Source organism: Trachypithecus francoisi, unplaced genomic scaffold (assembly GCF_009764315.1).
Source record: "Trachypithecus francoisi isolate TF-2019V2 unplaced genomic scaffold, Tfra_2.0 Lachesis_group16, whole genome shotgun sequence".
NCBI lineage: Eukaryota > Metazoa > Chordata > Mammalia > Primates > Cercopithecidae > Trachypithecus > Trachypithecus francoisi.
Genome location: NW_022681461.1, coordinates 50,365,308 through 50,379,303, shown reverse-complemented (window position 1 = coordinate 50,379,303; position 13,996 = coordinate 50,365,308). Strand labels below are relative to the sequence as shown.

Sequence of the window (13,996 nt, the reverse complement as noted above, 5' to 3'; positions counted from 1 at the left end):
CAGTCTCGGTGACAAGAGTAAGACTTCGTCTCAAAAAAATAAAAAAGAAAATCTTTCTGAACCTCAATTTCCTCATACTCATAATGGACATAATAATCACTTGCTCACAGATATGTGGGAATGCAAAGTCTCTGGGACTGTGCCTGGCATTGTCTGAGCTTCATGGGAATCAGTCACCCAGTTCTGTGGCTGTCCTGCCTGCTGTTGCTACCTGTTCCAGAGCACTGGGGCTTGCTGCTTCCTTACGGAGTTTGCCTCCACCAGTGCTTGGAGTGGGAGCATGCGAGGCAAACAAGCCGAGGAGGGTTAAATTCAGGGAATATTGTGTACTTGAACTGACAGTGATTCACAACATGTCTGCACAGATTGCTCAGAGTCTAGGCATTTGCCAAAGTTGGGGAGATGGTGGGTGGGAGTAGAGCGTGGGGCTGTGAGCAAAGGATGTTCCGTCCCTGGGAGTATAAACACAGCACTGTCTGTAACCTAAAAAGGTTTGGTTGGGAGGGCCATCAAAGTCTGCTGTGCATTATTTGGACTGTGCTCAGCCTCCTCAAGGAAGCACCCACGGATCCACCCGTGTTGCATCTGAGAGCTGTCATAGGCCACAGTCAGCAGTGCTGGACTCTGCACAGGATTCCTGGCAGCTGCCTAGATGGGGCCTGCCATTGCCATGTGTCTGTCCCAGACTTGCCACTGTCCCTGAGGCAGGCGGGTCCACCCATCTGGCCAGTGACTAATCAGAATGAGACCCTTTCCTCATTTACAGTCCACGTGCCAAACCCTTCCTCAGAGTCAGTTTATACTCCCTCCTCCCATCCCACCTTCCCCTGGTTTCCATCCCCTTGGCCTTCAAACTGCAGCCTCGTTTCCTGTTTACCACCTCACCTTGATGCCTGGATTCTGCTTCTTTGGTCTTTAGGTCTGGTTTCTCTCCTTCATTGGAATTAATGTGTAAAATGGATGATGCTGATGTGGTATTTTGGATCCCAACCTGGATTTTGAGGCTCAATCTATAACCTTCCCTCCACGTTTTCCTGGAGCAGAGTAGCACCTGGACAGTCTGACTGGCACTTTGGTTATGAGGATGTTCTTTGGAATGGGACAGACCTGGGTTTGAATCCTTGCTCTGCCATTTGTTGGCAGGTTTAGGCCATAATACCAAAAGACACAATTCCAAACACCATAATCCTGAATGTTGAAGCCCCAGAAGATCAAAATTCCTGGTCCAAAATCCCCAAAATATAATTCTGTAAAAAATAAAAATTCTTTAAAATAAATTTATTTACATTACAAAAGGGGAATTTATTTGAGAAGCATAAAAGAATGACAGCATACTTCATAGACTGCTTAACACAACAGACTAGTTAATAACATACTTATTTTTGCAAGCATGAACAGTCAGATGTACTAACAACAGTCATGGGGGCATAACAGTTATGAGCAGATGAACTGTATACATGAAGGCATAGGTCAGAAAACGAAATTTATAAATGCATACCACTACGGTTGGCAATTCTGTGCACCCAGCTTTGTAACTGTGGTCATCTGAAATACCATGATGGACAACCTAAATCTCTTGACAGGAGCAAACCAAAACCACAATGGGTCACCACTGCATATGCAGTCACACAAAGAATTGGGATCTCAAGAAATCATATCTTTCACAAATGCAGATGTACAAAGAGAGGTATTTTTTATACATCTGCATTTGTGAAAGATAAATTCTTTACATCTTCATTTACTGAGGAAGTTTCAATATTTTTTACATGCATGCATAGTGCTTACATACAACGTCAACGTTGTAATAAAGCACTTTCTTGGTGTCAAATTTTAAAAAATGTCTAAAATGAATTAGAACTCTCTAAAAGTCTTTGTGCAATTTATGCCGCCAGTACTAGAAATGATGCAAAGATAAAACACATAGCATAGCCAACTGGTGCTATGTGTGAAGGGGCAGAAGTTGTATACAGTTGAATAATTTGACAGGGGAGATTTCCTGTGTTTTTCATTTGTTTTCACATCTATGAGTTTGGAAACACTTACTGCACTTTTATTTGGAGAGTGGTTGTGGTCTACAAATTTCATAAGTATATGCTGTCCATCTGAAAGTCTGGTTATTGCTTGGCTATTGCAATTAGGTGATTTTCTGCTTTTGCAGCACCAATAATAATCAATTTAAAACTTTTATCTTTCACCATTAAGTAGCCTCAAACACTTAAATTAGAGGGAACAGTTTCACAGATCTCTTCCATTATGTTGTAAGGAACGCAGTAAGAAAGAATGATATCTGATTTCCCCAATACAAAATCTGTATTAGGGTTCTCCAGAGAGAGAGAACCAATAAGATATAGATTTAGATATATAAGAGGAGATTTATTGGGGAATTGTCTCACACAATTATGGAAGCTAAGAATTTCTATGACAGGCCACCTGCAAGCTGGAGACCCTGGGATGCTGGTTGTGTGGCTCTGTGCAAGTTCAAAAGCCTTAGAACCTAGAAAGCAGATGGTGTAACTCTCTGTCCAAGGTCAAAAGCCTCAGGACCCAGAGTGCCACTGGTGTAATTCCCACAACCCAAAGCCTGAATTTCTGATGTCCAAAGCAGCAGAAGAAAAACTTGTCTCAGCTTCAGTAGAAGACAAATTCACTTTCTGTATCTGTTTGTTCAGGGCCTTTGGCTGATTAGGCAGTGCCTGCCAACACTGAGGGTAGATCTTGCCTGCCTCATTCATTCACACTCACACACTAATCTCTGGAAGCACCCTCACAGACACACCCAGAATAATGATTTACCAGGTTTCTAGGTGTTCCTTCATTCTGTCAAGTTAGTACTTAAAATTAAGTCCACAAATCCACTCCTTGTCCACTTGGCACCCTTAAACTATACTTAATTTCCAAACAAAGACACTAACAAGATAATAGTTCGCCTAAGATGATTGAACTAATATGATGCAGCTATTCTGTGTACAACTGAAAATGTACTAATCCCTCCCCTCGGATTCTGCTTTTGGGATTTCAACATTTGGTATTTTAATCTTTCAGGATTGTGATTTTGGGGATTTTAGAGATTAGGGATTTTAGATGTTAGGAATTTCAGACTTCAGGGAATTTGATCTTTAGGGATTTCGACATTCTGGATTATGGCATTTGTGACTGTGTCTCTTGAGGTTGCAATACACACTATATATTTGTATATGTGTGTATATATATGCACAGATCCTTTTTGTGGTTTTATCTTATTATTTATTTATACCTGATCTAAAATGAGTGTGCTTAGTAAACGACAATTTGAGTTTTGCCAGTACTTGAGCAGAGTGGTACCAATGTGACCTGAGGTTTGGGGAAGGAAGAGCTCAGGCTTGTAGGAACATGACCTTTGATGTTATAGCAATGCCACGTGGCCATTTGTAATGTGCTTCTGTCACCAACATGCACTCATGAGGTTGGGGATGGTGCCTTATTTTTCTTTTGTCTTTTGTGCCTGAAACATAATATTTGCCAGCAAATATTTATTGAATTAAACAAACTTCGTTTTCAATTAATACTGTTTTTTTCTTTAAGGAAATCTCTAAGTGATTTCTGATGTCTTTAAAAGAACTGAAAGGCCTATACTCAAGTTTTTCTCTAATACAGAGTTGTCATTTTCAACATATATCTTAAGAAAGCATTGAGACACAGAACTGAAGAATTGGGGCTTTGAGGGAAGAGTTTGAATTATTTCTGAGACAAGCAAGAATGCCACGTTTCCCAGTATGCAGCAGCAGCTCTGTCCAGGCTGGTTAGCTGAGTGGAGCAAGCTAACGAGCTTGCTTCATGGGGAGTTGGGAAGCAACAATCAGCCCTTTAGAAATAATTCCTTCCTGGGGCGGGAGGTATTACAATATTACCATTGTCACCACAATGAGTAGTCACATGGAGAAATGTGACAGGGCTGTGCCTGACTCATTCGCATGTCTTCTCTGCATTCGAGAAAGAGGGTCTATGGGAGACTAGGCCAGCAGGGTGCAGCCTACAGGTATGGGGTCTGTATTGCATTATAGGGTGTGACTGTGCCTGGGGTAGCAAGCTGCTGATGTGCCATTCCAGGAGGGAAGCAGGTGTTTCAAAGTCCAGGAAACAAAGCAAGAAGATGATGGTCTAAGAGGAAAGATGGCACAGTGGAGGTCATGATGAGCAAATGCACAAGCAGTGAGAGTCATTGTCAGGGTAAAGATGGGCTGGCCAGAGATGCACGGAATGGGAGTCAGGGCCTCATTCTCCATGCTCAGGGTGTCTTCCACAGCATCCTTGTGTAGAGCTTGAGGACTTGGTTGGCTTACTATGTGAAGTTAAATGGACTGATCCCTAAGGGGGTGGGAGTGGACATTGTACTAAAAAAAAAAATGTCTTCAAATATCTCTAGGAGGACCCCTTGTAGAAAAGCAAATTGACAACAGAAAATAGGAGGGTTGGTGAAGGGAAGGTATTCCTGACAACCTCTGGAGTTTCATAGTGAGTGTCATAGATCATAGGAGATGAGCAAAGGATAACATTTGTGTTTTTGTGCAGAAACCCCACCCAGTGAAGAGTATGTGCATACTTGAGCCAGAAGGCAAGAAGGCTCTGCCATCCCCTTTGACCAGAGTGATGGTGGTAATAACAGTGCTTCCTTAGGAATACCTCAAGGTAGGAGAGGATCCAAATGAGCCCCTGGGCTTTTTTGGCCACAGCCAGCCAATCTTGCAGTTAGGATTTGACCCCAAAGACCAGTCATAGGGGTTCCCTACGTTGACACCAAATCCATTCTGCCTCCCTGAGAAGTTCCTAGAGTGGAAACCTAGGTGTGAAGAGATGAGAGAGGTCAGGGAAGGAGTCTCTTAGATGAGGCCCTCTTTGGGAGACAAACCTACGTTTCTGGGAGAAGGAACAGTGAAATGTGGGAATGTTAGGTGTTGAGTTGTGTCCTCTTACAAAGATAGGTTGAAGTCCTAATCCCTAGTGTCTCAGAACTTGATATTATTTGGAAATAGAGTTGGTGTCGATGTAATTATTTAAGAAGAGTTTACACAAGAGTAGGACTGGTCCCTAAACCAATATGGCTAATGTCCTTATAAGAAGAGTCAGGAGAGACACAGGGAAAATGCCATGTGAAGATCAAGGCAGAGATTGATGTTGTGCAGTGACGAGCTAAGGAACGCCAAAGATTGCCAGGAAACCACCAGAAGCTAGGAAGAGGGAAGGCAGGATTCTCTTACAGGTTTCTGAGAAAGCATGGCCCTGCTGATCCCTTGATTTTGAACTTTCAGCCTCCATAACTGTGAGACAGGGCCAGGTGTGGTGGCCTATGCCTATAATCCCTTTGGGATTTGGGGTGCCAAGGCAGGAGGATTGCTTGAGCCCAGGAGTTCGAGACTAGCCTGGGCAAGGTGCGGAGACCCCATCTCTACAAAAACTAAAGGAATTGCCTGGGTGTGGTGGTGCATGCCTGTGGTCCCAGTGAAGTGAAAGGATCACTTGAGCCTAGGAGGTCAAGGTTGCAGTGAGTTGTTTGTGCCACTGCACTCCAGCCTGAGTGACAGAATGAGATATTATCCCAAAAATAAAACAAAACAAAAAATAGACCGTAAGGCAACAAATTTCTGTTGTTGAAGCCACCCAGTTTGTGGTACTTTGTTACAGCAGCCCTAGCACGTTAATACAGAGAGCTAAGGGAGAATCAATGTGTTTGTGTTTCTGAACCATTTATTATTTTATTTTAAGTTCTTAAGTGAATTGGAGACTTAAGAAGACGTATATGTGTCTTACCTCATCTTTTCTCCCTACTCTTCTCTTCACCTTCTTTTTTCCCTCTCCCACATTTCTTTCTAAACAGATAAAATCTTATACTCAAAATGAGACTATTAGTGGAATAAAGATTTCCATGAAAGTGATTGATTTTGTAATAACATTCCAGTCTGATGACTTCATTTCTGCTATTCCCATTGTATCATTCCCCAGAAAGACACCAACTCTCTGGTAGACAGATGCACTGCAGTCAGTTTCCCCCTGCACAAGCAAGTCGTTTTTTGATTGACTGACTCCGGCATGGTGTCGGTAACTTCTGCTGTGTTGCGGTTGGGTGTATAGAAACACAGCACCCGAGCCTTTGCATCCAGGAGCCCAGTGCAGGCTGGCAGGACTTAATTCTGACAGAATTCAAGGATTTGACCGAATTTTCCACCAGACACCCTTTCTAGTCTCCATATTGTCTTTTGAATTGGCCCTACTTTTCCTTCCTGCCTCCTTCACTCCCTCCATTTTCCCCACCTGGAGCATAGCATCCTATTCAGTCCTGCCTTGTTCCTCTCCAATCCTTCCTCCACTGGGTGATTTTCCTAGGTGCATTCTGATCATGTCGCTCTGATCATGAATTACATCAAAAATGGCCAGTGGCTCTTCTTGATCCCTAGATCTGCTACAAAGTCCACATCTTTGTCATTCAAGATCCTCTAGAATATATCCCCAAATTATTTTAGTGCTCCAATGTCCAGGAAACAGAACAAGAAGGTGATGGCACAGTGGAGGCTATGATGAGCCAATGCACAAGCGGTGGGGGGTCATCATCAGGGTGATGATGGGCTGGCCAGAGACACATGGAGAGGGAGTCAGGGTCAGAGCCTCATTCTCCATTTATGAGGTGTCTGCCACAGCATAATTCTTATGTGGAGCCCAAGGGAGACGTGAGATGTCATCTCTTCCATCCACCTTAAGCTCCAGACAAATTGGACTATGGACTGTCCCATTACATGGCCCTGATCTCCCCTCTGCCATTTCTTTGTTCATGCCTCTCTGTTTGAAGTGTCTTTGTGTACATTTCTCCTTTTCATTTCAAATGCCATCTCTCTCTGCAATCCTTTCTTGATTTCCCCAACCAGAAGCACGTTCTCCTCTTTAAATCCCTTGGCACTCCATTTTTCTATTTCTCTCCTGGCCCTTATGCTCTCCTATGTTTTCCATGTCCACATGCTAGCCTTGCTTGCTCTCAGCTGCTTGAGGGCAGGCATTTTTCACTTATTTTGTCCCCCTACTTCTCATCATGACCTCCCTATGCTCCTTGGAGCTCTTCCTCTGTTCAGTGTTGATATGTGTGGTTGTACATGTTGTTTATTGCACAAGGACCCCTGGTCAAGAGGGTGAGTGGGGCTGAAATTCAGCCTATGCCCTGCTTGCTAGGTTGTGTACCTTGGTGCAGGGCTACAGCCCCAACTTTTAAAAAATTCTCATGAAGATGCCACGTGGGCCAATGCTAGGTGGTCCAGTCCTCTTGAAATCAGCTGTCCTCTGCCTTATCTGTGCCTTCTGGCCACAAGGTTGCAGTGGCCTCCGTGGACTCCATCCCTTGCCCAGAAGAACCCCACTTCCATTTCTGCCTCTGCCTTTCCCCAGAACCCTGAAGTGTGCCTGCACTGGACTTTCAGAGTTTTCAGATTGTATTCCATGGTAGCTTGTGGGCATTTCAGGAACAGCACTCTGTAGCATCAAAAATGATTTGTCCCTGCTCTTTCCCCTCATCCCGCAGCAAAAACCTGCAGGAGCTGCAGGTGGTGGTGTCACAACAGCTTAGGATCCAAGAGTCTCATTCCAGCCGCTAAAGCGCTAAGCTTTCTCTGTGATCACACATTTTTGCACCAGCCAGAGCTCACACATGCCTCTACAGACCCGCGGCCAAAGGCATGTGGATATCAGCGACTGCTTAGAGAAGCCGGCCAAGGCTGGCCTGACGAGGGGCGAGGGAAGGAGAGCCCAGATTACAGGCAAGATGAGATGCATTTGAAACAACTGACAAGAAACTGTACATCAGAAATCAGAACAGCTGTGGGCTCCTCAACACGGCAGATGGGTACGTGGGGAATGCTGTGCAGCTTTAATCACATTTAACACGCCTGTCAGAGAATTGGGTCCATCTCAGTATTAAATCGGGTTTTCTACATTGTTTGACAGAGTTCGGCCTTACCCTGCTTGCTGCACTCAGTATGGCTAGAAAGAAATTGATATCTCTTCCTTGTTTTCAGCAGAGAGTAGCTAGTGCCACTCTGCTGAGCTGGGGAAGTGGTAGGTTTGTGTTTGGGTTGGGTGCAGGGCGAAGGGACCTGTAAGCCGGGTAAGAGCTCAGCCAAGGTTGCGGCAATAGTCCTTAAGGAGTGGGCATCCCAGTCCTGATTTATGAACACTGTGTGATGCTACAATGTGTGTGTGGCTCTGTGTATAAATTCCGAATTTTCGAATCCTTCTATGAATGGGAGATTCATAGAAGCAAAGGAAAAAATTCCAATTTTTCCATTCTGTGCCAACCCAGTACACAGTTTCCATTTAGTATTTGCCAAGGAAAATCAACCCTGCTAGTTCTAAGTCCTAAGTGTGGCATCCTGATATAACAGGAGGAGGCATTTTGGGCCCAGTGGATGGCAGTTCAATTCATTTGTTCATTCATTCATCCAGGAAATGTTCGTGGAGTGCCAGCCCTGTCAAAGTCGCCGGGCTGCTGGAACCACAAGACAAAAGAGCGCCTGACTCTGGGCCTGACTTTGTCTTAAGTGCTGCTTGTGTAGTTAAACATTCAATAAGAATTCCACAAAGTGGTACTATTTTCATCTGCATTTCACAATGAGAGAACTGAGACTCAGAGAGGTGAATGGCTTATCAGAAGGCAGGCAGCAAGAAAGGGGGAAGAGCCGCATTCAAAACCTGTACTCCTTTAATTCCTCTTAATAAATCCACTAACCCGTGTCTTGTCCCCATGAAGAAGAAGGTATGACTGTGGATAAATTGCTTTGTCTTTCTGTGTCTCAATTTCCTTGCATGTGAAGTGGAGGTGATGGCAATAATTTATTGGTGAAATGAAAGAGTGCAAGAAGCAAACTCTAAAGCAGGACATAAAACTTAGTTGTTACCATGTTTCTGTGGTTATTGCCAAGAAAAAAGCAGCAAGCATTTGCATGCTGTTTCAGTTACTATGGCTGTATAATGAACTGCCCCCAAACTTAGTGACTTGAATTAATAATGACCTATGTTTTGCTCACAGATCTACAAATTGCTTAGGTCTCTGTAGGGACAGGTTGCCTGCATCACTTAATGTCAGCTGGGGTGACTTGAAATCCAGTGACTGGAATTATCTGAAGCCTCACTCAGAGACTTGTCTGGTGGTTGCTCCAGCTGTCAGTTGAGACATACTCTGATGCTGTCAGCTGGAACACCTCCATATGGCTTCTTTATGTGGCCTGTGCTCCCTGCCAACATGGCAGCTGAACTGTACTGAGGATCAGCATCCTAAGAGACAGCCAGAGCTAGGCAGAGAGATAACCTAGCCTTGGAAGTTGCATTGTGTCTCTTCCACTGTATTCTTTCTTTTTCTTTTTTTGAGACAGAGTCTCACTCCATCAGTGGTACAGTCTCTGCTCACTGCAACCTCCACCTTCCAGGTTCAAGTGATTCTTGTGCATCAGTCTTCCAAGCAGCTGGGACTACAGGCATGTGCCACCGTGCCTTGCTAATTTATTGTATTTTTAGTAGAGATAGTTTCTCCATATTGGCCAGGCTGGTCTCAAACTCCTGGCCTCAAGTGATCCATCTGCCTTAGCCTTTCAAAGTGTTGGGATTACAGGCATAAGCCACTGTACCTGGCCCTTTCCACTGTCTTCTATAGTTTGGAGAAGTTACCCATTCACCCTCCTCTGCCCCCCTGCCATGCACTCACCCTCTAGATGCAAGAGGAGGGAACAGGCCTTACTTCTTGGTGGGAGGAGTGTTGATGCCACCTTATAAGAAGAACACAAGGAATGAAAGGCTTTGGAAAATACAAACTGCCATACAAACCCTTGCATTACACCAAGTCTGACCTTCCCCGGCCTTGAGGTTCCTACAGGTGGATGCAGAAAATACTGATGTTCTAATGTATAGTCCCCTGTCCCTGCCCAAGTGATGAGCAGATGATGGTTGCAAGTCACTAAGTACTGCTTTTCCTTGTTTCTAAAACTCATTTCTCTCTGCATTTTCAAACTCATGAAGTTTAGATGCATCTTATGGTCTGGAAATTTTAATGTGTGGTTTTGTTTTTTTTTTCTAACTCCTCCTTTCCCACTCCCAACCAAAAAAAGAGAAAGTGTTATCAAATTGTTTGTATACCTTGCAATCAATGTGTACAAAAATTGAGAAAACTTTGTAATGCTTGGATTTAGAGCATTTATTTCTTCATATGTGCATTTAACGGATATTTGAGTATCAGCCAATACCAGGGAGTTTGACCTGGACCAAGGGAGTATGGTATGAACTGAGATTGAAGAATTAACTGGAAGAGGTGGAGAGGTGGTTTTGGCACTCTGTAAGGGCTTAGAGCTCTGGAGGCTTCCTTCAGATCAATGGAGGCAGTGTGTTAAGTATGCATTCACCAGTGAGGTTCTTTGATGTAGGATTTCCCTCACTGCTCAACTGAAAGCTCTGTGAGGGCAGGTATCTTGTGTATTTTCTCATAACATATCCCTAGCACTAGGTCTCTGACACAGAGTAGGTGTTAAAAAACTATTCATTATATGAGTGAAAAGTCTATACTTGCTCCCTCTTATTTGGGTATTTTTTCTAGAGGCTACCAACCCTCTTGTTCTGTGGTTATCAGAATAGAGCTGGTTTCCGGCGGCCTACCCCACCTCACCTCAGGGGAGTTGATAGGCTCAGCATATAAGTTACCTAGGCAGGAGTAGGGAGAGATACACCTCTAGCCATTGGGCTGCTTTGACCCTCCCACTGCCTTGCACGGGTCGGCTCACCTTTGCTGTCTCCAATGAGATGAAGGTTTGCCTGGTTCCCAGATTCCCTAGGTAACGCGTAGTCCTTATCAGGAGGACCAGGTCCTGCAAGAAATGTCCCATTGTCCTTTTAAACTACTGAGTCACAGAAGTTGAATAAATGTCATTTTTCTCCTAGTTAAAGCATGGTGGAGGATTTTTGCTTATTTATACAGGTTTGGTTGTCTTAAAACAATGTTTCCTGGAATGCAGCTCACTGCATCAGACTTACCCTGGCATGTTTATTTAGGAAGCAGACCTCCAGGTCTCTACTGTAGACTTAGTGAATCCAAAGCCCTGGGGTAGGGTCAAGGAATCAGTATTTTTAGCAAGCACTTTAGTGTTTCTGAAGCAAATAATCTACATCTACATCCTCATAATCATAACATTCTAGTGCAATTGTTAAGGAGGATGAGTGTTGGAGTAAGAGTTAGCAGGGTTAGAATCCTCAATGTGTCCTTGGAAAATTAACTATCCTTTCTTGGCCTCCTCTGTAGTGCATCCAAACACTTTGTTCAGGAGAGTCCTGTTTTATGCCTGCTGTCCTGGCATTATTATCAATAGCATCCCCTTCCCCAAGGGTCATGACTTAAATAATAGCTGATGTGTGTAATTTATCCATACTCATCTATGCAAGGGGAAGGTGGCAAACACTGCTGCTGCCTGCTAGTAGTCATTCCCTCCTTCCCCCTCAGTTCTATTCTGCTAAAATAACAGATCTCAGTCCCCCTTACAGCAATCTAATGGACTGTAAGCAGGAGTTCTGTTTTTCTGTAAAACCTTTTTTAAAAGAGAAACTGAGTTGTCCTGTGCCTTTTGCTCATCATCCTTCCTATTCTTCCTACCTGAATACGAGAGATGGAGCTATATTCTTGTTAGTACAAGGAAATAAGCATAAGAACAAAAGCCATGCATGAAGGATAGCTAAACAAAAGCTTGATGGAGCCTGGGTATGACAGCTGCCACATCATCTCCCTGAGCTGCCTCATAGCCCTGGTCTGCTTTCTTCTGCACTTATTGAATATGAGAAAAATAAGCCTTCATTTGGTCAAGCCATGGTAGCTTGGATTTTCTATTATGTGCAACCAAACCTATTCCTAACTGATACAAAGATATGCACACCCACCTCTGGACAGTGTCATGAGGAGAAATGATGGCACTGGGTGAAAAATGTATAGTTCAGTGCAGGCATAAGTTCTTTATACATGATGGTTTGCAGCAGGAAAGCTGTTTTCTCTTCCTTCCTGGGAAAGGGACTGTGCTAGTCTGCTCAGGCTGTTATAACAAAATACCACACTCTGGGTGTCTTAAACAACAGAAATTTATTTCTCACAGTTCTGGAGGCTGGGAGTCCAAGATAAAGGTGTTGGCAGGTTTGGTTTCTCCTGAGCCTCTCTCCTTGGCTTGCGATGGCCATTTGCTTGCTGTGTCCTCACATGGCCTTTCCTCCCTGCATGTGCTTCCTTGGTGTCTCTCTGTGTGTCCCAGTCTCCCCTTCTTATAAAGACACCAGTCATATAGAATTAGGACCCCACCCTTATGATCTTAATGTTTGAACTTTACCTTTCTTGTGATAGTTAATTTTGTATGTCAACTTGACTGGGCCCAGAAATTTGGTCAAACATCCTGGGTACATCTGTGAGGTGATTTTGAATGAGATTAACATTTAAATTGGTAGACGGAGTAAAGCAGCTTGCCCTCTCTGATGTCAGTGGCCCTCGTCCAATCAGTTAAAGGTCTAAGTAGAATAAAAAGCCTGACCCTCCCCCGAGTAGAAGAGCATTCTTCCTGCTTGACGGCCTTGGAATTGAAACATCAGCTTTTTTCCTGCTTTCAGACTCATACTGAAACATCAATTCATCCTGGTTCTAGGCCTTCAGCCTTGGACTAGAATTAAATTGCCTTCCTTGGTTTCCAGCTTGCCAATTCACTCTGCATATCAGTGTCTTGCCAACCTTCATAATCACACAAGCCAATTCCTTATAATAAACCTCTTTCTACATATTATATATACATCCTATTGGTTCTGTTTCTCTGGAGCACTCAGACTAATAATACAAGGCCCTATTTCCACATGCAGTCACAGTGGGTGTTAGGACTTCAACAAGAATTTGGAGGGCAGCATGATTCAGTCTGTAACAGGGATGTTTCTACCTATTTCCTTGGGAAGAGGTTTCCTCACACGAATATGACGTGCCACCTCCTTCCCACCCTGCTAGCTCTGGCCTATTGTTTGTGTCATTTTGGCCTGCTGGTAGTAAATATTAGGTAATCCTTACACTTAACATTTGAAAACTGCTCATAGAATTATATTTGGCTTGCTTGAATTGCAAAGGCAATAAGAAAAAAGCTGCTTCTCAAACAGTATCACTGTAGTTTTTACATCCTTAAAATTCCCTGTAAGGTAAGGCATTTACAGAAGCTGAATATCTTTTTTTTTTTTTTTTTTTTGAGACGGAGTCTCACTCTGTCACCCAGGCTGGAGTGCAGTGGCCAGATCTTGGCTCACTGAAAGCTCCACCTCCCAGGTTTACGCCATTCTCCTGCCTCAGCCTCCCCAGTAGCTGGGACTACAGGCGCCCGCCACCTCGCCCGGCTAGTTTTTTGGGTTTTTTTTTTTTTTTTTTTGTATTTTTTAGTAGAGACAGGGTTTCACCGGGTTAGCCAGAATGGTCTCGATCTCCTGACCTCGTGATCCGCCAGACTCGGCCTCCCAAAGTGCTGGGATTACAGGCTTGAACCACCGCGCCCAGCCGAAGCTGGATGTCTTTAAACATGTATATACTGTCCCCAGGAAAACAATCCTTTTGTTTCCATTTACTAGGGCCTAATCAGTGAAGGGAAATAAGATGGGAGAGGCTGAGGACCCCATTCTACTAGGCTTTTCATCTGGCTCCTCGAAATCCAGGATTGGATGGCGCTTTATTGTGTTTGGTTGTCTACTTGTGAAACTCTACTAGTTTCAAAGCTCTTGCAGGATTTCTCAAACTCTTCAAAAGAAAAATTTTATCTTCTTTAAAAAAAACCTCTTCTTGGCCGGGTGCAGTGGCTCACGCCTGTAATCCCAACACTTTGGGAGGCCGAGGCGGGCGGATCACAAGGTCAGCAGATCGAGACCATCTTGGCTAACACGGTGAAACCCCGTCTCTACTAAAAATACAAAAAATTAGCTGGGCCTGGTGGCGGGCACCTGTAGTCCC

At 44.0% G+C, this 13,996-nt stretch overlaps 1 long non-coding RNA gene across 1 annotated transcript in view; it reads left to right on the top strand.

The window, feature by feature from the left end:
* Positions 1 to 4,586: 4,586 nt before the first annotated feature.
* The window catches only part of LOC117098632, a 44,105-nt gene continuing 34,695 nt past the window's right edge, over positions 4,587 to 13,996 (top strand). Inside the window, exon 1 of the long non-coding RNA XR_004443502.1 lies at positions 4,587 to 4,665. This is a non-coding gene — a long non-coding RNA (uncharacterized LOC117098632). The remainder of the gene's footprint in view (positions 4,666 to 13,996) is intronic.